Genomic DNA, 24,218 nt, shown 5'->3' with positions numbered 1-24,218 from the left:
ATATCCATCCTTTAATAAACTTAGGAAAACACTTCTAATTTCAAATCAAATAATATTTGATTCATCTTGTGAATTTTTGGTATACTTAGCGTAAAGGTGGCATTTCTTGCCTGTGGTAAAATACATTAACAAGTGATCCTAATGCAGAACATCTAGATGATTTAGTAAGAAGAGGGGAACCTTTAAGATCAGAGATTATTAAATGTACATTTAGGCATCAAAGTTTACAGGCATATAAAAAAGGCTTTATATACTTTTAGTCAGAAAGCAGTTTGGCTATCCTTGACATAAAGTATGCAGATTAGTTGAATTTAGTTTTATTTTATTTTCAGTCCTGAATTCTTTTCCTTATACTGCCCCTTTCCCTACTTATCGAGAAAACAAGAAAGCCAAAACGAATTACAAATATGTAGTCAAGAAAAATAAATTCCTCCATTAGCCATGTCCAAAAAAAAATATTCTTTAGTCTGTACTTTAAGTCAGTTGCTGAGATTTCTGTCTGGAGGTGGATAGCATGGTTCATCATGAGCCCTCTGGAGCTGTGATTGGTCGTTGTGTTTAGCAAGAGATCCAAGGCTTTCAGAGTTATTATTTTATAGATTATTGTCTTGGCATCTATCTTTTGGTTGGAAATCGAATTTTTATATTTAGTTAACAATTGATATTACTGAAATATAGTATAAAAATTTTTGCTAAAAGATTTTAATTTTTAAAAATATAGAAAGGTATCCTTCATAAAAATATATTTTTTTACAAAGAAGTATCTATGATACTTTATAGTATTATGTTAGAATTGTGTTTCTGAACAAAGGAATTGTGATTATAAGCTCTTTTAGGTTTTTAAAAAATATAATATCTGTCTTATGGCTAGAAAGTATAAAATTAAGAAGCTAATTATACCCTCATTAACAGGAAGTTTAGACTTGTGGCATATTGACATTAGTTATATTCAATTTTAATTATAGGTACTTTCTGAGGTTCATTAAGGGCCAGTTTTAGCTGTGGTAAATGACAGCTCAGTTTTGCTATAAAATAAAAAAAGCTAAACTAGATAAAACACATCAACCTTGAATATTGTAAACAATTGAATTGAGAGACTTGAAATTTAATCATTACTTAACATTTACTTTCTTTTCAGTGGATTACAGGGAGATACTTGTAAATCATAATGTGTTGGCATATTGATGCTTTTAGCATCAAGAAGTCAGTCATTTTTTGTTTTTGAAAGTCTTGTTAACATTTCTGCATCAGCTCTAGCAGTAGTTTTACCTGATGATAGCAATATCTTCTACAAACTATTTGAGTTTGTGGGAATAATACAGAGAGAGAAGGAGAGATGATAGAGTTGTAAGGTTTTTCTTTCTTCTCAGCTTTCAGTCTTTATTATAGATTATACCATATGAAAGTTGTTTCTGTACTCTTATCTTCAATTCTAGCAAGCCCTAAAACAGAACTTTCCACCTTCAAAATAGAGGTATTTTGTTACAGGCTTCAGAAGGGAAAGAATATATTTTATTCTTAGAAATGCTCAAGAAATGATAGTCTTTATTGTTACATTTAGAGCCAGTGATTTCAGCTTCCTGTCCAGCTATTTTGAGTTGCTGATGTGTAACCTTATAGAATTATTTCTTCTTCTAGCCCCTCTCCATGCTTGGAGAAGTTTTAATGACTGGTCAAATGCACAAAAGTTGAAGTTGGAGAAAGGAGGAGAAGAAGTGTCTCTAGAAACTGAAAATTAGGCCCTGGCAACTATAGTAATAGGTCACCTCTATGGAACATGACCAAGAATCAGGAAGTAAACAAAAAAGACTATGAAAAAGCCAAAATAGGTGTGCCCGAGCCCATTCACTAAAGCTTTTATAAAACCTTTATTAGGAGTGAGAGCCACGACTTGGTTTACCTTATTTATTATAAGCCCGCTCCAAAGTAGAGGTGACAGATTAGGAGGGGGAGAAGACTGCTATAAGTAGACATAATGGTACTAGTCTGAACTGACATAATATATTTTAAAGACCAAAAAGCACAATAGTCTGGGAGCATTTAGTATAGGGACCAGTGAGCCCTGAGACTATCACTGTAACATCAGTGAATCAAGATCTATAATCAATGTGGATACTTCCTCCACCAACACAGATCACAGCCTCTCTCTCCAACTTTTTAAGACCATGATATTTCATAATTGCTCAGTCAGTCAGTTGCCAGAACCCTTTCTAGTTGTAGATCTTGGCCAGCACTGGCACATAGTTCAGGAAGCCAGAGTTACCTCAGTTGATGAGATATTAGAGGACTTCTTGAGTGGAGACAATGATAGAATTGTATAATTCAACACAATTGTTGAGAAATTTTTGGTCATTAAAATTATATTCAGTATCATCTTTTAAAAGATAGTAATATATGTAATACATTTTAGAGCAATTACTCAGCTTAAAAATGGGTTCTTAACAGGTTAATCCCAGCTGGCTGGAAAACTAGAGTACCTACATTTAATTTGCACACCGCTGTAATATTACTTATTCTATGGTACTGAATAGGTAAGGTTTTTGGTTTCTTTTTAATATATAGGCCATTTAAGTATGTGCTGTGCTTGCATTATTCTCTATGTGTTTCATTTGTCTAAGTCCCCCAGCTACTGCTAGTGTCTTCCCTTTGAGATTGTCTCCCACTTACACCATATATATCTTGTATCCACAATTTTTGGCCATTCAAACATGAGCTCCTTAAGGTCAGGAACTGTTTTTTTTATGCCCAGTGCTTTGCATAATGCCTGGCTTAGAGTAAGGAGGAGTACTGAGAGACCGATGTCATGACAGTCTGGAGGGAGATGGTCAATAGTATTAAATGCTGCAAAGAAGTCAGGAAAGAGGAAGGTTGAGTGGGGAAAAGGCCAGCAGAGTTGTCATTTAAGAGATTATTGATAACGTTGAAGACAGCAGTTTCAGTTAAGGAGGATAATGAGCAAATTGAGAACCTAGAAGACTGGAACAATGGTAGTACCCTCCACAGAAAGAGGGAGGAAGTTCTGAAGATGTGTGGGTAGGTTTGGGTAGAAAGATAGTATAATTACAACCCTTTCATTCTGCCTGTGTGCTATGGCCAGGGACAAATGACCAGGAAGATGGGAATCCTGTAGGATTGAGGGGTGGGGTGGGGGCAGTTCCCGGAAATTTTGTTTGCACACCTGTTGTGGGTGTCAGGGTTGCATTAGGTTTTAACTGTCCTGATAGGGCTCAAGCTAGCTAAAGCCATGAGAGGGGCCAGGGTGTTAAAGATGGGCTATTGTTGAGGAAGAGGGTAAAATCTTCCCCACTTCTATATTGGTTGATCTCAAGCCAACACCCCACAAAGGAACCATAGTTCTTACTTTGGAGCTAATTGCTTTAGAGTAATCCTTGGAATTTTATAGTGGGACTAGTGGTGTTATGTGACAAAGCAAGGCTCAATACTGAGCCACTAAGCAAAAGGCTCTCTGGCTACTTTCTGTCACTGCTTATTGGGCTGATTTTCTGGTGGAAGGTTGTGGGGAGGGAGAATAAGGGGAAATTTCTTCTCCAGAGACTAAGTCCTGGACTTTAATCCTTTCTTTTGATTAGCTTTAAAGTGTCCAAGAGCAGGAAGAGCATATACAGTTAGCTATTGAACAGTATATAGTATGAGGGGATTTGGGGGTGGTAACAAAGATAGTTAACAAGTGTGCCATATATGTTACTTAGGTTTTTTTTGGCTTAAGGCTTTTTTCCAGTATCTTCTAAGCCCTTTCTTTTTTTCTTAACTTGCTGGTTTTTGATTTCTGCCCTTCTAGTCAAGGTTGAGCTATTATTTACTTAAGACACTTTGGTCACTAGAAAAGCAGGTTCATTTTCTTTCCAGACTCTAGATTTTCCTCTTACCTTCGGTCATTCCATCTCTTAGCTCTGGACATTTTTTCTGGCTATTCTCCATGCCTGGAATGATCTCCTTTGTCTCTACCTCCTGGCTTCCCTGGCTTCTGTTAAGTCCCAACTAAAAACCCCATCTTTTTCTGGAAGTCTTCCCCAATACCTCTTAATTCTAGAGCCTTCTCTCTGTTAATTATTTCCTATCTATCTTGTATTACGTTATTATATAGCTTGCTTTGTATATAGTTGTTTGCATGTTGTTTCCCCATTCAGTTGTAAGCTTCTTGAGGGAAGGGCCTGTCTTTTGACTCCTTCTGTAATCCCCAGTGCTTACTACAGTGCCTGGTACATAGGCGCTTAATGTTTATTGATTGATTGAATCAAGGCTATTCTCCTTACTTGTTTACCGATTTGACAGATTTCCCTAGATAACTGTTTATATTCCAGAAAACGGAGGAAAAGATTCCTAGCAAAACTAATGATTTCATCTCTCACATCTTCCCTAATATTCATTCGTTAAATATTTTGAGTACCTGCTATGTGCCAGACATTCTGTGAGTTGATGTGTGTGATGCAAAGGTGTACAAACCATGATTCTACCTTCAAGGAGCTCAAAATTCATTGTAAGCATCCTCTTTCTCTCCTTCCCTTTGCTGCCGCACTTACTGAGACACTGGTCCATGGTCGCGCAGTTATAATTTGGCTGCCATCTTCATAACTCTAGTAACAGTCCTTTGTATTACACTTTAAGGTTTTGCAAAGCACTTTCTCCATAATAACTGTTTTTCCCTATTTTACAGATGAGGAAACAGAGAGGTTGTTTGCCCGTGATCTCACAGCCAGGGAGTGTTGGAGCTAGAAAAACGACAAAAGATTGGTAATAGTCAATGTTGGGGGTGTGGGAGCTTAGGCATACAAAAGCACTATTAGTGGGATTGTTAATTGGTCTAACCATTCTACAAGGCAGTTAGGATTTATGTTAAGAAAGTTAACTTAAAAATCCATACCCATTTACCCAGAAATTCCACTGCTAGATCTGTTCGCTTAGGATGTCAAAAATAGGTCTTATATACACTAAAGTATTTTATACCATTATTTTTTAGTAGCAAAAAACTGGAAACAAAGTACGTGCCCATCAGTTGTGGAATGGCTAAACAAACTGGTACGTGAATGTATATGGAATAATCATGAGAGAAGAGTAGGAAGATTTATGTGAACGGATGCTAAATGAGATAGCATTACCATGGAAAGAAGAAGGGAAAAAAGGCTGTTGTGGTGGGAGCAAAATTCTAAGGCTCCACTTTCTGCAGGTTAGGTTAGTTTTTCTTAAAAGCTGGTCTTGAGATTTAATTGGTTAAGGGAACCCAGGCTCAGGCTGTTGATTTAGCTTCCTGGTCACCTTAATACAAGAAGAGCCTGGACACAAGAGGCTTTAGCTCCTCTCTTAAGATTCTGGCCACTGCCCAGCAATATGATCCATACCTTCTTCAGAAAGCTATGTGCTCAGCTCAAGGCTTTTATCCTAGATGGACATCTTTTCCCTCCTCTAATTGTCTTTCACTGGTTGTATCTCATTTTGATAACTGTTAGATGAGTTATGAATGTCTTGTTATGTTTCAGTTTCAAACAGGGTGGGAGGTGGGGGATATGTATGGGACCAACCTGATCAGACCTCAGACCTGGAGCACAACGGCTATATAATTACAGCGATCAAATTTGGCCTAAGAGAATAGAGGAGAAAATGTTTTCTCCTCTTTGCATTCAGTCAGCAAGCAAGTGAAGGGGACTGGGTGTGTGGAGCAAATAACATTTACTATTAGACTTGGTTGATGTGTTTGGGTTTGAATTTTTTTTTAACCCCTACTCATGTTTTGTTTCTACCTCTAGGGAGACAAAGAGGTACATTTGAAAATGAAGGTGATAGAAAAACAAAAGACAGTAGTACATATTTTATAGTACTAGTACTAACATTCAGCTCCTAACCTAAAAGTTTTTTTTTTCCTTTTTAGGCAGTTGGGGTTAAGTGACTTGCCCAGAGTCACACAGCTAGTAAGTGTCAGGTGTTTGGTCTGAGGCTGGATTTGAATTCAGGTCTTCCTGACTTCAGGGCCAGTGCTCTATCCACTGCGCCACCTAGCTGCCCCTAACTTAAAGTGTTAATGCTCCTTCTACTACAGTACGGAATTCTACTTGAAAGCTTTATTGCCGGTTTTCTGGTTACCTCCATTAGGATGTAAACTCTTGAGAGCAGGGACTATTTCTTTCTTTCTTTGGAATCTCCAGAGGTGAACACAGTGCCGGGCCTGTGGTAGGCATCTAATAAATTTTTGTTATCTGGAAACTCATTTCAAGGGAAAGGGACCCCTTTCTTTTTTGATAAATTTGTGTTTCACTTTATTCTGTATGTAAATGGCATTTAAATAAAAGAACAGGGCCAGATAGCAATGGCTTTTTTTTTTTAAGTTCTCATTTTGGTCCCTTGGGTATTTGACACTGCCTCTGTGTAGGCTTGCACGATATACTCTCTTAACTTCATTGTCTCTTATTTCCTTAAGTTGTTCTTTGTCTATTCTGCCAGTTCTTTTTATTCTTTATTATGTCCTCTGAAGCTCTCTCCTTAGGTATCTGCTCATTTTATTTCACTCCTCTGAAGAAATCATCCTCTCTTAATGCCTTGAACCTTTATTTTGATAAAGGTTCACTGAATCATTATCACTAGTCTTTGCTTCAGCCAGACTCTAGTCCTGTATTTGCACTCCTGTAGGACATTTTCACTTTGAACTTGAAAGTCTAAAATTGAACTCAACATTTTCCCTCTAAAACTAAAACACTTCCTAGATTTTTTCCCCCTGTTAATAAAAATCATATTATTCTTTTTCTATGATTATTATTAATTTTTATTTTTCTAGGTTCAAAGCATCTTTGAATCCTCCCTCATCTTTGTCCCTATTGTATATGTAGTCATCAAGCCCTTTTAATTCATCCTTTGCTGTATCTTGTGTAATTAAGCCTGAAGGGGATAAAGTTGCCCCCTCTTTACCTCTTAACAGGTAGTCCCAGCTGTAGTCTACCTCCCAGTGAATTAATTTTGCACACTGCTGTCAGATTAATCTTCATTGTATTATTTGTTGAAGAGCCTTCTGTGGCTGCCTGTTGTATACTTACTGTAAACCATAAATGCCTGTCTAGTGTCCAGGGTTGTTGGTAATCTAACCCCACCCTGCATATCACAACCCCATTTCTCATTAATATAAACCTTCAACTCCAGTCAAGCAGGTATTCGTATTCCATGTTTGTTTTGGTCATTCCCATATCTGTGGCTAAGGTATTCAGTTTCTTTTATTCTATTCTACCTGTGCTTGGAGGGTCTAACCCACCTTCTCTGAATCCTTTCTTGGACAATACCAGACCACCTTGATCAGACTCTCCTTATGTACATTTTTTCATTTGATCCTATTTTCTGATGGTATTGTTTAATACTGTCTGTACAATTTAGCACTCTTAATATATGATATTTTCTTTTTCATTAATTACTTTCTGGGCCTGGTATCCTGTAGACAGGGGGCTATCTTAAGCTATTTTGTACCCTTTAGACTGTACTATTTCATAGGTGCTTGATAGTTCACTGTAGTAATTGAGCTCCATAGTCAGTTCTGTTATCTACCACAATCAGAAAAGGCATTGGTGTGGATAATAGCAAACTGGAGAACTTTGATCAGCTGGGCGACCATCGTGACACCGTGAGAACTACGTGTGGTTTCCAGTCGGCTGGGCACGGCGTTCCAGCAGCTGCCAGTGGGCTTCATGACAAGGAGCTGTACTCCTAGGAGCAGGGTCACGGTCCAGAGGGAGTCACATCCTATACCACGAACAGATAATTAGCACTTTGTGCATAGCTGGGATGTGGCCATATGTAAATTTAGTTGTTTCTCACTCTGCTCTTAAACCACCCTGCCTCATCCGAGAAGGACGGCCTTCCAGCCATCCTTGCTCCACTTCTCCCCTGCTTTTCACAGCTGGCTGACAGTTTACAAAACACTTCTTTGCCCCTACACAACTGTCTTGATTGTAAAGAATGATCCTGCATCTCCCCCCCCCATCATTGATCAGACCTCAGGCTCTGTAGTGACTTCAGGTTGCCTTTATCATGAAATCTAAACTTCTTCAAGCTTTTTGTCTAGCTATTTCAATTAATATTTGCTGTTTTCTGTTTCTGGGATTTTTTTTTTTTAACAAGGCATATTTGAACAAGGTATTTGTGTTGGCATGTATAAACAGGAGCAGATTTTTTTAAAGTCCAATTAACCCATTGTGACTTAAGCTCTTTTAAGACTATCGTAGTTGTTTGGTTGTGGTGGTTGTGTTTATTTTGCCTAATTGGCACTAACCAAAATGAGGAAGGGTGTCACAACTAGTTTTGGTCATTTGGGAAAGTTGAAAGGCTTTTTACTTTTTAATTCATAGAGTTCATTTAAAGCAGGTATTACTTAATTAGTGGTCTTTTTAGGATGTGAGCTTCTTGAGATACATGGATATATGAGATACAGTGATTTTAGAAAACTACCTCACTTTTAAAATTTTTGTCTCCAGAGCCTAATATTGTGCCTGTCACCTGCTAAGTACTTAATAAATGCTGGCTGATTAACTAGAGTGAATTGGGTTCTCATGACAAGGTGTAGTTCCATATCCTCAAGTTTCTTTTTATTAAAAAATATTTTTTCATTATCATCCCACAGCAACTAGATGTTCAAGTCTTTGATTTACCAGCTCTAAGAAATTGGTCACCCTTAATTAAGAGGGAAAAAGAAGGATAAGTAATAATAATAGCTTGTATTTATGTAGTATTTGTAGGTTTGCTAGTCACTTTGCATGTATTATCTCATTTAAGACTCACATCAAGCCTGTGAGATTGGTACTACAACTTTATATTTTAATTTTAAAAGTGAAGTAACTTGCTCTTGATCACAGAACTAATGTCAGAAATGGGTTTCAAATCCAGTGTTCTCTCTTCTACTAATAAAACTATACATTTTGATCCTTAGGGTTGCTTTGGTGCTAGTAGTATTTGGTACTTTTTGCTTAATGTTTTAGAATTGAGCCTATGAACTGAGTAATCACATAAAATAAATTAAAAGCCCGTTCGGGTTGCCAACATCAGAAAGGCTTGTTGACTAAAATGTTCAGATTGTTTTGATTTGTAACATTTCAGCATGTACTTAAAGTATTAGCATTATCTTTCTTCTGCCAGTACCGTTGATAATCATTATAGAATTACTGTAATTGTAAAAATAGGGATGCAGTTTTGACACTCCCAGATTTTGAAAGTAGTAAAGCTTAGCTTAGTTTTTTTTTTTCATGGTCAGAGTTAAAGGAAGGAGGAAGATTGTTAACTTAGGGCTAATGTTTTTGGAATAACTATTTTAATTGAACCCAGATGATTTATGGGCATTGGAATAAATTAGGATACAGCCATTAGTGTATAGTGAAAAGGGTTATATATTTAAATCCTTTCGAGGTTGGTTCTTTGCAAATGTGGATATAGAGGGTAATTTCCACTAAAAAAATTTGTTGTGGAAAGTCGCCCCCTTTGCCAAAAATGATTAGTTATCTTTTTATAAGTAAATGAAAGGGTTTTTTTGCTCATTGTCAGAATAGCTAGCTGAACTAATTTGCATGTTTAATATAATTTTAGATAAAGAAATATAAATAATTTATAATGAAGATTTATAAAAATTTCTTTTTTGGGGTGAGCTAAACATTTGAACTGAAGCTGGACATTTATATAGTCACTCTTGATTATATAAATAGATAAGAGAGATTTCTCCAAATCCTTGAAAATGTCAGCTTCTTTTATCTGAATTTGGCATATGAAGCCACACTGGGATTGTTTAGAAGCTTCAAAAGCTGTTAGAGTAATTTCATGTTGGGAATTGGTGGACTTTGCCTGAGAACTCTGGTTGCCTTTTTAAAATGTTTTTCATTAATGTTATTTCTTCACACCTTGGGAAGGGAGGCACATACTGGATGCAGGTTGAGGAAAAGATAATTCACAAAGAAGAAAAAACTTTTCATTTGGCCTTTTGAAACAATATCTTATTCATAATGTGATAGTGTCTTTATAGACAGATTCTCTTTTGGTAAAGTGAAATTTTAGAATGCTCATCCCTTTTTGTTGAGTTTAGTAGTTAACCAGGTATCTTTACCTGAGAATAACTTGTAACCTATCCACCACTTATTTTTCTGATTTGGTCATCTTCATTTGTAGTAGGCATCTAAATACTTGAAATATTAATTTTTCAAGTGAAAGCATAGTGGTGAATTAAAATAAGTAAAATAATACTTTGTTTTTGGTATAAATGAAAGGAAAAAGAAAATGATGCTCAATCAAATGAGGTCATTGGTATGGGTTTAAAAAAAAACCAGAAAATTCATTTAGAAGGTTTCTTCCTCCTAGCAGCATCCCATAAATAAGAGCTTGAAAAGTAATCTCCAGGGAAGAGTTGTTTTAGAATTCATCATTTTTCTTTTGTTCGTGCCACTTAGTGCCAGCTCTTTTGTATGCCACTGATGGTGAGATTTTAGGGAAGGCTTGTACTTCTTATTGAATGATCGACAGTGAGGAGAACCAGCAAATTGAAAAGCTTTTGTGAGTCTTTGGACTTCGCCTGTCATGCTCCCATGGTGGGTAGAAAAAGTAGCAGAGTTTTTTCCTTTCCATTTCACCAGAGAACATAGCATTGGTAAAAGATGAACTAAAACATGTCTATAACCAAACCCATTATCTTTCCCATGAAACTCTCTCCTCTTCCCAACTTTCCTATTATTGACAGAGTCACCATCCTGACCATAGCTATTCTTTTCAAAAAAAAGAATATTCTTTTTTCAAAATCTTGCCTTTCCTACCTTCAGATTATCTCTCACACATCCTTTCTACTCATACAGTTTATTCCTCATACTCATACAGCTGCTACCACTCTGGTATAGGCCCTTATTACCTCATGCACCTGGACCAACATTTTGCAAGTCTTTTGCTTGAAGGCTCTCCCCACTCCAATGTATCCTTCATTCACCCACCAAAGTTATAGCTTTAAAATACAAATCATTGTCGGGGCGGCTAGGTGGCACAGTGGATAGAGTGCCAGGCCTAGAGTCAAGAACATCTGAGTTCAGATTTGGCCTCAGACACTTTACTAGCTAGATGACCCTGGACAGGTCACTCCATCCTGTTTGCCTCAGTTTCCTCATCTGTCAAATGAGCTGGAGAAAGCAATGGCAAACCACTCCAGTTATCTTTTCCAAAAAAACGCCAAGTGGGTCACAAAGAGTCAGACATGACTGAACAACAGATAAGTCCCTGTCACCACTACCACACACCCCCTCCCACACACAAATCCATGTACGTACACTCAGTACAATGACTCCTTATCTCCAGGATTAAATATAAAATTATTTGATTGTCATTTAAAGTCCTTCACAACCTGAACTTTAGCTATCCTGACTCCTTTCCAGGTCATCTGTGATTCAGTTACAAAACAAGTCAAGCATTTATTAAGCACCTGCCATATGCCAGCTGATGTGCCAGTGGCTGGGGACATAAAGTAAGGCAGAAAGCAGTAAGCTCTCTCAGAGAACTTAGTCTTAGTCAGCAATGAAGTGGTTATGAAGCACTGAATTATGTGCCAGGCTTCAATGAAAAGTACTGGGAAGGAATATGAATACAAGCAGAAAAACAGTCCTAACCCTCAAGGAGCTTACATTCTAATGGGGGAAGATAATACACAAAAGGAAGTTGAAAAGGGACAGTAATGGTATACCCTATGAGGAGTCATGGTGGAGAAAGTCTATAGTGCAGCCTGGAGAGGAATGAAGTTATGACTGGTCTGAGCATCCTTTTTAAATGAAGCTCAGGTTGGATCCCTCCAGGCAGAGGAGGAGAGAAGAAATATGTGAATTCCAAGGCTGGAGTGAGCTTCCAGGATGAAGAGGTATCTGAGGCATAGTGGTTGAAGACCCAAGTATAACCTGGAGAGAAAAGAGTATAATAGTGATATAACATGCAAGCAGTTATGTACAAACAGGATAAAAAAGAAGGTAATCTCAAAATGAAGGCAGGACCAGGAAGAAAGACTTCTCTGAAAAAGGTGGTAAGACTTTTACTGACACCTGAAAGCAGTGGAGAAATGGAGATGAGGTGGGAGAGAGTGCCAGTCATGAGACTGGGTTGGTATGTATGCAGGGAACCTGCCAACCTGCAAGGAGGCCATTGTTAGAGGATCACAGAGTGCTTAGAGGTCGAAGTAAAGGGTAGAACAACTGAAGAGTTAGGAAGGGGTCAAGTGATGAAGGACTTGAAAAACCAGCAGATTTTATATTTGGTCCTGTAGGGACCCTCTGGACTTTACTGAATTGGGGTGAGGGAGTCATCATAGACCAGTGCTTTAGGAAGATCAGTTTGACAGCTCTGGGGAGGGAGGATGGACTGGAGTGGGGAGAGACCTGAAGCATGGGTGCTAACTCGAGAGAGTATAATTACAAATCTGAATAGAGAGGACCGTATGTGAGAAATGTTACAAGGTAGAAATTACAGGATTTGACAGTTTGATTGAGTATGGGGGATGAAAGAGTAGGGAGTTGAAGGTGATACCTAGATTGTCAGCTGGGGAATGGGTGATGGTACCCTTAACAGGTGCACTGGCCTGCTTGCTGTTCACTCACATATGACACTTCATCTCCCAGCTCCATTCATTTGCGTTGGCTCTCCTTTACTTTTGCCTCGAATAAAAAGGTGGCCTTTCTCCTTGCAAAGGCAAAACTTGTCTACATGCACACGTTGACCCCATTCCATACTATCTTCTCCAGCAGATTGTCCCCTTTATCATTCCCCACTTTTCCACTTATCTTCATCTCTGTCTGGCTACTTCCCTGCTTCCTACAAATATGCCTGTGTTTTTCTTCCCCCTTCTCACAAAACCTTTACTTGATCCATTCATGCACACTAGTTAACATCCCATATCTCTTCCTCCTTTTGTGCCTAAACTCTTTGAAAATGCTGCCTGTAATTGATATCTCCGTTTCATCTTCTCACTCTCTTCATTCTGTAGTCTGGCTTCTGATCTCATCATTGACTCAAAACTTCTGTCTCCTAAAGGTTGCCAGTGATCTCTTAATTATAAAAAAATCTCATGGACGTTTCTCAGTCCTTATACTTCTTGACTTCTTTTCAGCCTTTGACACTGTCGATCACCCTCTTTTGTCTAGGTTTTGGTAGGGCTACTTTCTCCTGGTTTATATCCTGTCTGTCAACTCCTCAGTTTCCTTTGCTGGATCTAGGTCACATTCACAAAATCAGGGTGTTTCAAGGCCCTTTTCTTCTCTTCTCCCTTCATATTTTTTGCTTGATTATCCCATCACCTCTGATTTAATTATCTATGGTGCAGATGATTCTTAGATCTGCTCTCATAGCTCCTGACCTCCACCCTTCACATCTCCAGCTGCCCATTGGACATCTAGAACTGGACATCCCAAAGTCATCTTAAATTCAATATATTCAAAACTGAACTCGTTATCTTTCCCTCCAAACTCCTTCCTCTCTAACTTCACTGTTACTGTTAAGGGCACCACCATTCTTGCAGTCACCCAAGGATGACATACTACTTATCATCCTTGAGTCATCACTCTTTTTAACCCATATCCATGTGTTGTCAGGTCCTGTTGATTTTTACCTTTGAACAGTCTCTAATATATGCCCCCTTCTCCTTTTGAAACTGCCACCAATATAGTGCAGGCTCTCATCACTTTAAAAATTGTAATGGCTTGCTGATTTGTCTCCGTGCCTCAAATCTCTGCCCAGTGCAGTCTGACTATATCACCCCTCTATTTAATAAACTCCAATGGCTCCCTGTTACCTCCAGGATTAAATATAAAATCCTTTGGTGTTTAAAGCCCTAAATGACCTGACCCTCTCTGACCGTTCCATTCTTCTTTTACCCCAACATACTCTGCTATCCAGTGACTCTGATCTTCCTGTTCCTCATACAAGACACTGCACCTCTCAATTTAAGTCATTTTAACTGGCTAGCCTCTTCATCTCTGCCTCCTGGCTACTCTGGCAAGGCCCAGCTAAAATCCCACCTTCTAAACAGGAAGCCTTTTGTAATCCCTCTTAATACTATAGTGCCTTCCTGCTGTTGATATATCCATTTTATCCTGTATATGTCTTTATTTCCCCATTAGAATGAGAGCAAGGACTGTCTTTTGCTTTTCTTTTGTTCCCCAGTGCTTAGCATAGTGTGTTGAGCATAGAAGACACTCAATAGAAGTTTGTTGACTGGATGATCCCCAGGCCTGGACTGTTCTTCCCTCCTCATATCTTCTCCCTGACTTCCTTCAAGACTCAGTTTAAATCTCCCACCCTTCTTCAGGAGCCTTTTGAGGGCAGAGACCGTGTTTTTGCTTGCCTTTCTTTATATTGCCATCACTTAGTATAGTGCCTGTCGCATAGGGAGAGCTTACTAAATACTTGTTGACTGTCAGAATAAAGCAATTTGGTGTATTCTGCATTTGTGGAAGAATAACCCTCCCCTTTTAGTATAATTAAATGAATACTTAGATATCCAAGTATCAATGATTTTACACAACTCCCGATTCCTATTATTTATACATTGATATACATTTCATAATCACACTTTCAAAAAACTTAGTTGACTTTGTTGCTCAGAGATTTTGTTGATGAATAAAAATGACTTGTTGACTAAAGCTTTAAACTGCAAATAAGGGATAGAGGTGTTTTATTATTTCATTTTCCATTTAGAATAAAAATCCATCCAAGAAAATAACTCGAGATTTTATAAATATTTCTTTTGATTAGTGTGTCAGTATTTTGAATTACTACTGAAATTTGACTACTTTAATTACTCTCCTTGTATCTGATTTTGCTTTAGAAACCTAGGTGACCTTTTTTCAACACTGATAGCTTTTTATATTTCTACTTTTGACCCTTTCAGTGCTAGCTTGGTTTAAACTCTCAAGTATTTTAGTAGCCATTCTTCATTTTCTCTTAGCAAATCCAGTGAGTAAGAACACAGTGTATGAGGTATGTGTACTCTGTGTGTGTGTGTGTATAGTAGATATGTACTATAACAACTATAAATTTTTATTTATGAAGTATGAAATTTATTCCTCAGTGTACTGCTATCATTATATAATAGTGATAGTATAGACCATCAGTGTCAAACTTAAATAGAAATGGATCCCTGTGGGCCTCACATTGACTTAGAAAACCACAAATTAATATTACCTATATTGTATTTTATTTGTTTTGTTAATCATTTCTTAATTACATTTTAATCTGATTCTGACAGTGTGGCCAAGGCAGCAAGTTTGAAACCTCTGGCATAGACAGTTTCAAAGGAATTGATCAATCACCAAGTGCTTCTACTGTGTGCTAGGCCCTGATGATGCAAGTACAAAAGAGGAAACAGTTCCTCACATACTAATAAATTAGAAAGACAGTGTGTATGACTAAGAGTATGTGTATGTGTGCGTGCGTGCACACATGCAGCATTAGATATGAAGGTGTGTACAAAGTAGTTAACAACAAGGTAGTTTGGGAAGAAGGGCACCAACATTTGGGGAGATCAGGAAAGAGTTTATGTAGAACCACATCTTAAAAGGGAGAGAGCAAGAGTGTTTGAATATGTAAGTTATTAAACAAATATTAAATGTCTCTGCTAAATATTACCTGTAACATTAAGTGTATAAAATTTTTACCTTTCCTCAAGGGCTTTGTAATTCCGTTGGTAATAGAAATTGCACACATACATGTGTTTGGAGGGAGGAAGACATTTGAAATAAGCATCAGGAAAAATTGAAACATTTTCTCATATCTTTTCTTTCACAATCTCTGAACTTTTTAGGTAACTGTAAAACCTAGCATAATAAGATGTTTCCTTCTAGAGCAACTTTGTGGCATTGAATAAAGTACAATAAGTATTTTAGCATTTATTTAATATGGATAATTGCTATAATGACATTATAGCCAGTTGGATTAAAGGGCCATTGGCACTAAGAAACAGGGTATATTTATTTATATTTTCCAAGCAGTTATTTTCCCTTAGTTGATACTGAGATTATGCTTAACTATGGGGCATTAGAAAATTTAATAGTTTAGTAAATTTATCTACAAACAAATAGCCCAAAAATTAAGGTAAATTTTATAGTCATTTAATTCACCAAGGGTATTTAGCCTAATTTTCTATAGAAAGGTAGTCTTTTAAGTTTTGCTCTCCTCCCTGAGCTTGATTCTGCAGCAAAATGTGATGCAGGACCATAAAGGTAAGTCGTTGGTTTTTTTTGTTTAATTTTTGACATATCTCACGTATGAAGGAAGAGATGGCTAGTAAATTCTTGCATAAGCTTTCCATGAATATCACATCGAACTTTTATTTACCTGATTCCTCTGGAAAGACCTTGTGTAAAGTTTTTCCTGGACAGTTGTTCTCCATGTCTATATTATTGACTCCATGTGTTTCTTACCTTTTTAATCTCTTTTCTTCTTTGATCACTAGCTGGCAGCTTTAATTCTTTTCTTCTGAGTGTCATCTCTAACACGTCTTGCCCTAACTCCTCCCTTTTCAGCCTTTTGTTAATATTCTCTGATTTGGAGAACCACTGCATGAATTTCTGTGGGCTCCAGGGATTCCCAAACCAATTCTGGTTAGTTAGTAATGTCGTGGTCATAAGTCACAGCATTTGGGGTAGGCGTGGGGGGAAACTAGGTTAAGTGACTTGCCCAGGGTTACGTTGCTAGTGTCTGAGGCAGCATTTGAACTCAGATCCTCCGGACTCCAAGGCCAGTGTTCTATCCACTGTGCCACCTAGCTGCCTCAAGTCAAAGTATTTTCAGAATCAGAGGGGGACATTAGGTGCAATCTCATCTAACTCTCTCATTTTACAAATGAGGAAACTGAATAGCATGCATCTCTTTGGGTGGTTCTTGCTATTTCAGCACTTCTAGGGGCATTTGTGGCATCACAGCAGCAACCATTTGGCTCTAGAAAAGATTTAATTCAGGATTGAATCATAAAATACAATCAACTGTTTTGTTTGTCGTTGCTTTGATAACGCACACTACTCACTAGAGTAATTTTACCTTATAGTTTTGAAATTTGATTGTTTGAATTTTGAGTTCTTGTTTAGCGTTTTTTTTATTCTCTCTAGTCTTCTTGTTTGTTTTGGTAGTTTCATTGATTTCCTTTTTTTTTTACATTACCATAATTTACCTCAGTAAGTATCCCTTCTCCTCCAAGAAAGTCATCTCATATAATGAATAAAAATTTTTAAAGGCTCTTCCCCCTTCTGCCCAAGGGGCGCAGCAAAACTGTTGAGTATATTGAGAAAGTATGAAAATGATGTGCAAAGTGATGAGGATGTCTTCACATATCTATTATTTCAAACTTTACTTGTGTCTTGTATACTTGAATAATTTTGTATCATTCACTTTTAATATTTTTGTTCCTCCCATTTACATTGTTGTAGTCAATATATTTGTTGTTGTTTTCTTGGTTCTGCTTGCTTTGCTTTACATTGCATTAGTTAATGTAGATCTTTATGTACTTCTCTGTATCCATCACATTTGTCATTTCTTATAATACAGTAATGTTTTATTATATTCGTATACCACATTTTGTTTAGCTGTTCCCTAATCGATAGGTATCTACTTTGTTTCTTTGCTATCATAAAAAGTGCTGCTATTTTTTGACATATATGGGGACTTTATTTTCAGTATCTTTAGTAGACTATTCTTTTCAATGTCTTCAATACTCATTTTGTTTGCTTTATTTTTTTAAGTTGTCTTATAAACATTTTAGCAGTTTTACTTGTTTTTGGTGTCTTGAGGAAATAGTCTTGTTCCTTGGAGCTTCTAATCAAATGTTGTTTTTCAAAGGTGGTGTGTATCTTCTAGAACCTTTTATCTAAATTTTTCATTTTTTATTATTAATTCAGCAGTTTCATAGCTGTCCCTGAAACTGCTTGTTTGAAACTGCTTTGTCCCCTGCTTATTTACGTTTCCCTCTGAACTTCCTTCTGTTATCTTATGTGCATTTTATAAAAAATGCTTCCATAACATTTTGGCAGGGAGGGGAGGCACAGTCTTTATAATTAACCTTTTCTTCACTTTCCCTCAGCTATGTTTTTAAAAAGTCCTCTTTTGCAATAAAATAAATGAGAATAGTAAGAAAAAAATCTATACTTGGATCATGTCTGAAAATGTATGTTATTCTGCACCTCTTGGTTTTGTGGCTGGTCATTGCATTGATCATAGCTCTTAAGCCTTATAAAATTGTTTCATTAACAGTACTGTATTTCTTCTTGTTCAGTTGTTTCAGTTGTGTGTGATGCTTTGTGACCCCATTTGGGTGTTGGTTTTTTTTTTTTGGCAGAGATACTGGAGTGGTTTGCCTTTCCCTTCTGCAGCTCATTTTACAGATGAGGGAAATGAGGCAAGCAGAGTTAAGTGACTTGCCCAGGGTCACATAGCTAGTAAGTGTTTGAAGGCAGATTTGAACTCAGTAAGACTGATCTTCCTGACCTCAAGCCCAGAAATCTATTTACTGCACCACCTAGCTGTCAGCTTCGTTGCTTACAGAGTATAAACTAATGAATGCATTAATGTATGACTTGTTTCTGATTGCTTTTTTTTCTGTATCTTTAGTGAAAGATCATTTTGGAACTGCCCAGTTACCTAAGGGACAGCAAAGCTCTTGAAAGCTGTGCGATTGGAGAACTCAACTTAAGAGAGTGGGGTTGGACTTTTTTTTCTTTTAGTTTCCTGTACCTCCACTGCATTGATTTAACCTGCGGACTGGGACATTGTTCAGAATATTGACATTTTGGGGCAGCCAGGTGACACTGGCCCTGGAGTCAGGAGGACCTGAGTTCAGATGCAGTCTCAAGACATATAACATTCACTGGCTGTGTGACTCTGGGCAAATCACTTAACCCTAATTGCCTCACCCAAAAAAAAAAAAAAAAGAACAGAATATTGACATTTTATTACAGAATAGTCTATGACAGTTGCTTCATCATGCAATATGGGACTTTCAGTCTTATAACATTAAAGATGTGATTTTTATTGTTTCTTAATGGAGTTATTTTCAAAATTGAACATGGACAAACTTAGAGAAAATTCATTTCAATTCAGAGAACTTTTAAGCAATTAATATTCAGACTACTGTCCTAGATATAAAGTTCTGATAAATTCTCTTGTGGAACTTCTATCTTGGATAGGAGAGATAAGGTAATGCATAAATTAGTAGTACAGAAGGACGTCAGTGCTTTGTTAACAGAGGTACTAAAGAATACAGTTTGAGAGGAAAGATACCAGTAGTAAGAAATCAAAGGTGGCATCATGGAAGGAGGGGCATTTAAAATGGCTTTTAACATAGGGAAGGAGGATTTTCTAGGCATAATTTGAACAAAGGCACTTGAAGCAAGAAATAATAGGATGTTTGGGTGTCAGTAGTAGTTCACAATTTACTAGATGACATGGGAAGTGGAAGGTAGATTGAAAGGACAGAATTGATGAAGTAGATTCATCAGTTATAGACAACTTGTCTCATAAGTTTGGTAGTAAAAGAGAGAAAAGTGAGTATGGTGTGGTAGCATCTTTTGATGGTAAAGAATTCGTAGGCTTTGAAATAAAGATCCCTGTCTAATCACCATCTTCATACTTCCTGCTCAAATTCTTCAGAGGGTGAGGGATACTCTTGTACAAGTAAGGTAGGTGAAGTGGTTCCTGCGGTTCATTGTGTTAGCAATGCAGAATATTTTGTGTGTTGGTGACAAATCAAAAGATACTTATAGCAACCTCGAAGATTATGAGAGGGAGAAAAAAATCACTTGGAGGAGAGAGCTTTTTCAGATGTATATTACACACACACACACACACACACACACACACACACACACACGCACACACAGAGGAAGTCAGATTAGGATTCACTAAATCCGATTTTTAATCTGCTACTACTTAACTGTGTGCATGGTGTCATTGTGGGGGGGAAATACTGGATTTGGAATAGAAGGCCCTGAGCTGATCCATCTCTGCCGTGGTGCCTTGGGACAAGTCACTTAACTTCTCTGTTCCTCAGCTCTCCTTATCAGTGAAATATGAAGGAATTGGACTAGAATTCAGGGCTTCCTAAATTTTTTCTGCCTGCCATCCCTTCAGTGCTTCTTAAGTTGTGGGTCGTGACCCTAAGAAGTGCTGGACTAGATGGCCTCCAATAGCCCTTCCAGCTCTAAATGGGTCATGCTGGGACCTTGAATTAGCCGCTTTACCTCAGTCTTCTCAAATGTAACAGGGAGATGATTCATACTTTACTTTAGTCTGATAGAGAGATGGCCCTTTTCCTTGCTAAGATCCTTTGCTCTTGCTCTTTCAGTTACCGTGGACTCAATTATCATGTCTATTCAAGAGCCAGCCCTAAGAACCTCTCTCTCTTCAACTCTAATTCTGTTTTACCAGTTGCCTAGTGGACATCTCAATCTTTATGTCTCATAGGCATCTCAAACTCATATCTAAAACAGAACTCTTCTTCTCTTCCCAACTTCTTGGGGCTTATCTCTAGCACAGGCTCCCAATTGCTACTTTCAGTCCCCTGGGCCGGGTACCAGCAGCTATGTAGGTGCTGTTGGGAAAATTCCCCTTTTCGCCAACTCCTGCTTATGATTCTCCTCCCACCCCCACCCACAGAGAGAGAGAGAGAGAGAGAGAGAGAGAGAGAGAGAGACACACACACACACACACACACACACACACACCCCTCTTTTTGTTTTCAGTGGCACAGAATAAGTCTCATAGGTTGAGTAGGTATAGGTGGGTTGCATTCTGTATCCCAGATCCTTCCCCCCAAGCCATCCCTTCTTCTCTTGTTTCTAAAGAGGGCACCAACCTCCTTCTAGTTGCATAGATTTGCAGCCTTAGATTTTTCTTAAATGCATTTTTCTTCATCCCACATATCCAATCAATTTTCTAACACTGTCAGGTCTATTTCTATAGTATCTCCTTCTCTGTTCTCACGTAACTACCAGCCTAGTTTAGGCTTTATTACTTTTAGCCTGGACTCCTGCAGTAGCCACCTTTGGTTCCTTGCTCAAGTGTATATGTATCTACTCTAATCTGTCTTCCACATACCTGCTAAAATGGTTTTCCTAGGGCAAATCTGATTGACACTGTCGTGACTGATCAAATATTGTTTCGTCTTTATCTCATCCTTTCAGAGTTTTTTATGTTTTATAACATAATTATTGATGTAGTTGTATCTCATATTTGTAACAAATAAGTATAAATTAATATTTAGTGTATGTAACTGAAGGTTTTTTCTGATGAGAATAAATGTATGATCAGAAGTTTGGAGGTGGCTGTCCTAGAGTTGGAAGTTGGAAAGGACCTCGAGCTATCTAATCCAACCCTCTCATTTTATAGATGAGGAAACTGAAACCAAAAAGTTTATCAGCTTTTCCAAGGATACATAGATAAATAATTTGACAGAGATGGATTCAAACCCAGGTCGGCAGACTTAAATTCCAGTGTTCTTTCTACTGTACCATGCCGCCTTTCCTTTCTTCCCTTTCCCCCTTCACTTGCTAAAGTGATTTTCCTAAAGCACAGGTTTGGTCTGTGTCCAATGGCTCTGCTTCCTGTTCCCTCTAGATTCAAATATGAACCTCCCTGTTGGCATTTAAAATCCTGTGCAGTCTAGTTCCAACGTGACTTTCCACTGTTACATATCATTCTTTCATATACATTGCATTGAAGTCCAAATGGCACTCATACTGTTCCTCACTTGTCTTTGCACATTCTGTCGTAACATGCCTCTCCTCAGCTCTTAGAATCCCTGATTTCCTTCAAAACTCAACTTAGAATCACCTCCTGCCAGAGACACTTTTCTTAGATTACCCTTACTGCCAGTACTTCCTCCCCAAAATGACCTTCTTTGGTTTGTTTGGGGTTTTTTTGTATATACTTGTGTGAACATTGTCTCTATAGAATATAAAGGCTATTTTTGGTCTTTGTATTTGTGTAATGTGACTATCAGCACATTATCAACATGGACTATAATATTACCATCTAAGATGTTTTAATGTTTCTGACTAGAAAAATATGTACTAAACTAAATTTTATCTAAGCATCTTTGTACACAATTTAATTAAAGAATCATTTCATGGAGAAACCTTTGCTGAAGAATAGTACGTTATGGGCACTTAATAAACACTTATTGATTTGCTTTACTTAGTACTTTGAAGAGTTTTTTATTTAGCAAAAACAACAAACTGTTCAAAATTTTAGGAATAATTTTCCGTCAGGAAATAGTCAAAAATTTAAAAACCCTTGATTCTTAAAAGACTCTTTGTGTTTCTCTTCCAGAAGGAAACCGGTTGTTCACCTTTTAGGTTAGAGCATTGACCCAAAACCCGTGGTTGAGTGGACTGGTTGTTGTGACTAAATTGTGATATTAAAGGTCCAGCTTAAAAGGGCTACAAAAGTTTTGTCTCATCCAGGCTTCAACACTCTACCACAATTAACCTTGCTTTTGGATAATGGAGAGTTCATCACCCTTTGGAAATACAAGTTATTCATTGCCTAAATCTAATGCAGGACATAGTGCTTACCTTGGTTAATGCTGTAGTGAACAGTGCATCTTGAATATTCATTTAAGAGTGGTGCTTTGAGTGTCTGGTTCTTAACTGATTCACCTTAATTCAGCTTGTACCTTTCTACTCTTTAACATTTTACACTTCCTCATCCTTCTGTTGTTGTCATCTGGAAGGACTGATTATTAGGTAATGGGATTATGACATGTAAAGGTAAATTGGCCAGTCCTGCCATTCTATGTTATTTCTACAGTGTCAAAAAAAAAAGTATCATCTTTTCTACTTAAAACTTAAGATTTTATATTAATTTTTATAGATCACATAATCTATGAAGGACAATGAGGTAGTTGGTTTTCTTTCACTCTTCCAAGTTAAGTGGTGATTTTTAATAAAACCATAGATATAACTTTATTTTTCATCGTAAGATGTTTAGTGTCTCCGTCAATTGATTTTCAGTTTGATTCTGTACAAAGAGGTTTGGGTAATTATTTAGTTTGTTAGATATTTTCCAACTTTAGTTGGAAACATCAAAATATTTTAGGCTGTAAATATTAAAGCCAAGGTTGATAAAAGTTTTTGCTAAGTATAGTTTAGTGGACTATCCTATTAGGGAATTTGAAATTTTCTGCTTTTTTCTAGTAATATAGTAATAATAAAACTTTAAGTAATTTGCAGTGTGACTGAAGCTAATTTTGTGTCACTGGTGAAAATTTACTTTGAATACCTTATTGAAGAAAAAGTAGAACAAGTCCTTGAAATATGGTTAACAATAATAATACTATTGATTGACACTAATCACGACTTTGTTTTCTCTATTACCCTTAAATATTTAATGGAATTTTGCAATATTGTTTTAGGTTAGGAGGCATATTAATATCGGGCAAATTAGAAAAGCTGTCCATTTAAAATGAATCTTGGTTAAATGGGCTGGTGCTTTTGTGAGATGAGAGAGCTTATTAGCCAGAGTAACCTTTGACAAATCATTTAAACTTTTACTTTGATATATGTGTCATGATAACTGTAAAATTGCTAGATGCATCCAGTGATTGTGACATTGTTCTAGTTAAATAATGCAAAAACTATTTGTGGTTATAGTCTATTGTTATATAGTGTTTTTTCTGCTTTTGTTTTCTTATATAGAGCCATCCTTTGTATATTTTCTGAACCTTTGTTTTCTGACTTAAAATGGTAGATTTTGAGAAATTTTTGAGTCGTTTACTGTATAGCCACTTAAAATGAGACTCATTTTAAATAGACCACCCTACTCTTTTTTTCCTTGTACTGTGCTGCTTGTTAAGTCATTTGTTTCCTATGTGTCCATTTTCTACACACTATAGTGATTTACCTAACCAAGTGGTAGGAATAACATATTATTTGCCCATTTTTTAATTATAATTTCAGTATAAGTTAGTTTTCAGAGTGCAACAGACAACTAGAATTGATAATGGATTATAGAATACATGAATTCTATTCACCAAAAAGCATCCTCGAATCTCTGTTTGTTTCTAGTGCTTAGGCAACAATTTCATAGCAACACTGATCTTAGCTGGAAGAACATTCTGGATATTGATATGCAAATGAATGTACTTATCTAGTCTTTGAAATATGTTTATGTAATCTACATAAATAGCTTTTAAAGGGAATGCAAATTGTACATCCTGAAACACTGCCAAATATATATTTCAG

General features: G+C 37.1%; 1 protein-coding gene across 3 annotated transcripts in view; it reads left to right on the top strand.

Annotated features, from left to right (window-relative positions):
• Positions 1-24,218, top strand: part of PAFAH1B1 (platelet activating factor acetylhydrolase 1b regulatory subunit 1) — a 75,379-nt gene that overhangs the window by 11,203 nt on the left and 39,958 nt on the right. The window contains exon 2 of one of the 3 annotated variants that reach the window (XM_021006939.2): positions 4,676-4,752. The exons of the other annotated variants lie outside the window; for them this stretch is intronic. The gene's annotated coding sequence lies outside the window, so the exon portion shown is untranslated. The remainder of the gene's footprint in view (positions 1-4,675; positions 4,753-24,218) is intronic. 3 annotated transcript variants of the gene reach the window in all.

Source organism: Phascolarctos cinereus, unplaced genomic scaffold (assembly GCF_003287225.1).
Source record: "Phascolarctos cinereus isolate Bilbo 61053 unplaced genomic scaffold, phaCin_HiC Scaffold_5;HRSCAF=322, whole genome shotgun sequence".
Classification (NCBI taxonomy): Eukaryota; Metazoa; Chordata; class Mammalia; order Diprotodontia; family Phascolarctidae; genus Phascolarctos; species Phascolarctos cinereus.
The sequence above is the reverse complement of the archived record's forward strand: the minus strand, read 5'-3'. Positions and strand labels throughout refer to the sequence as shown.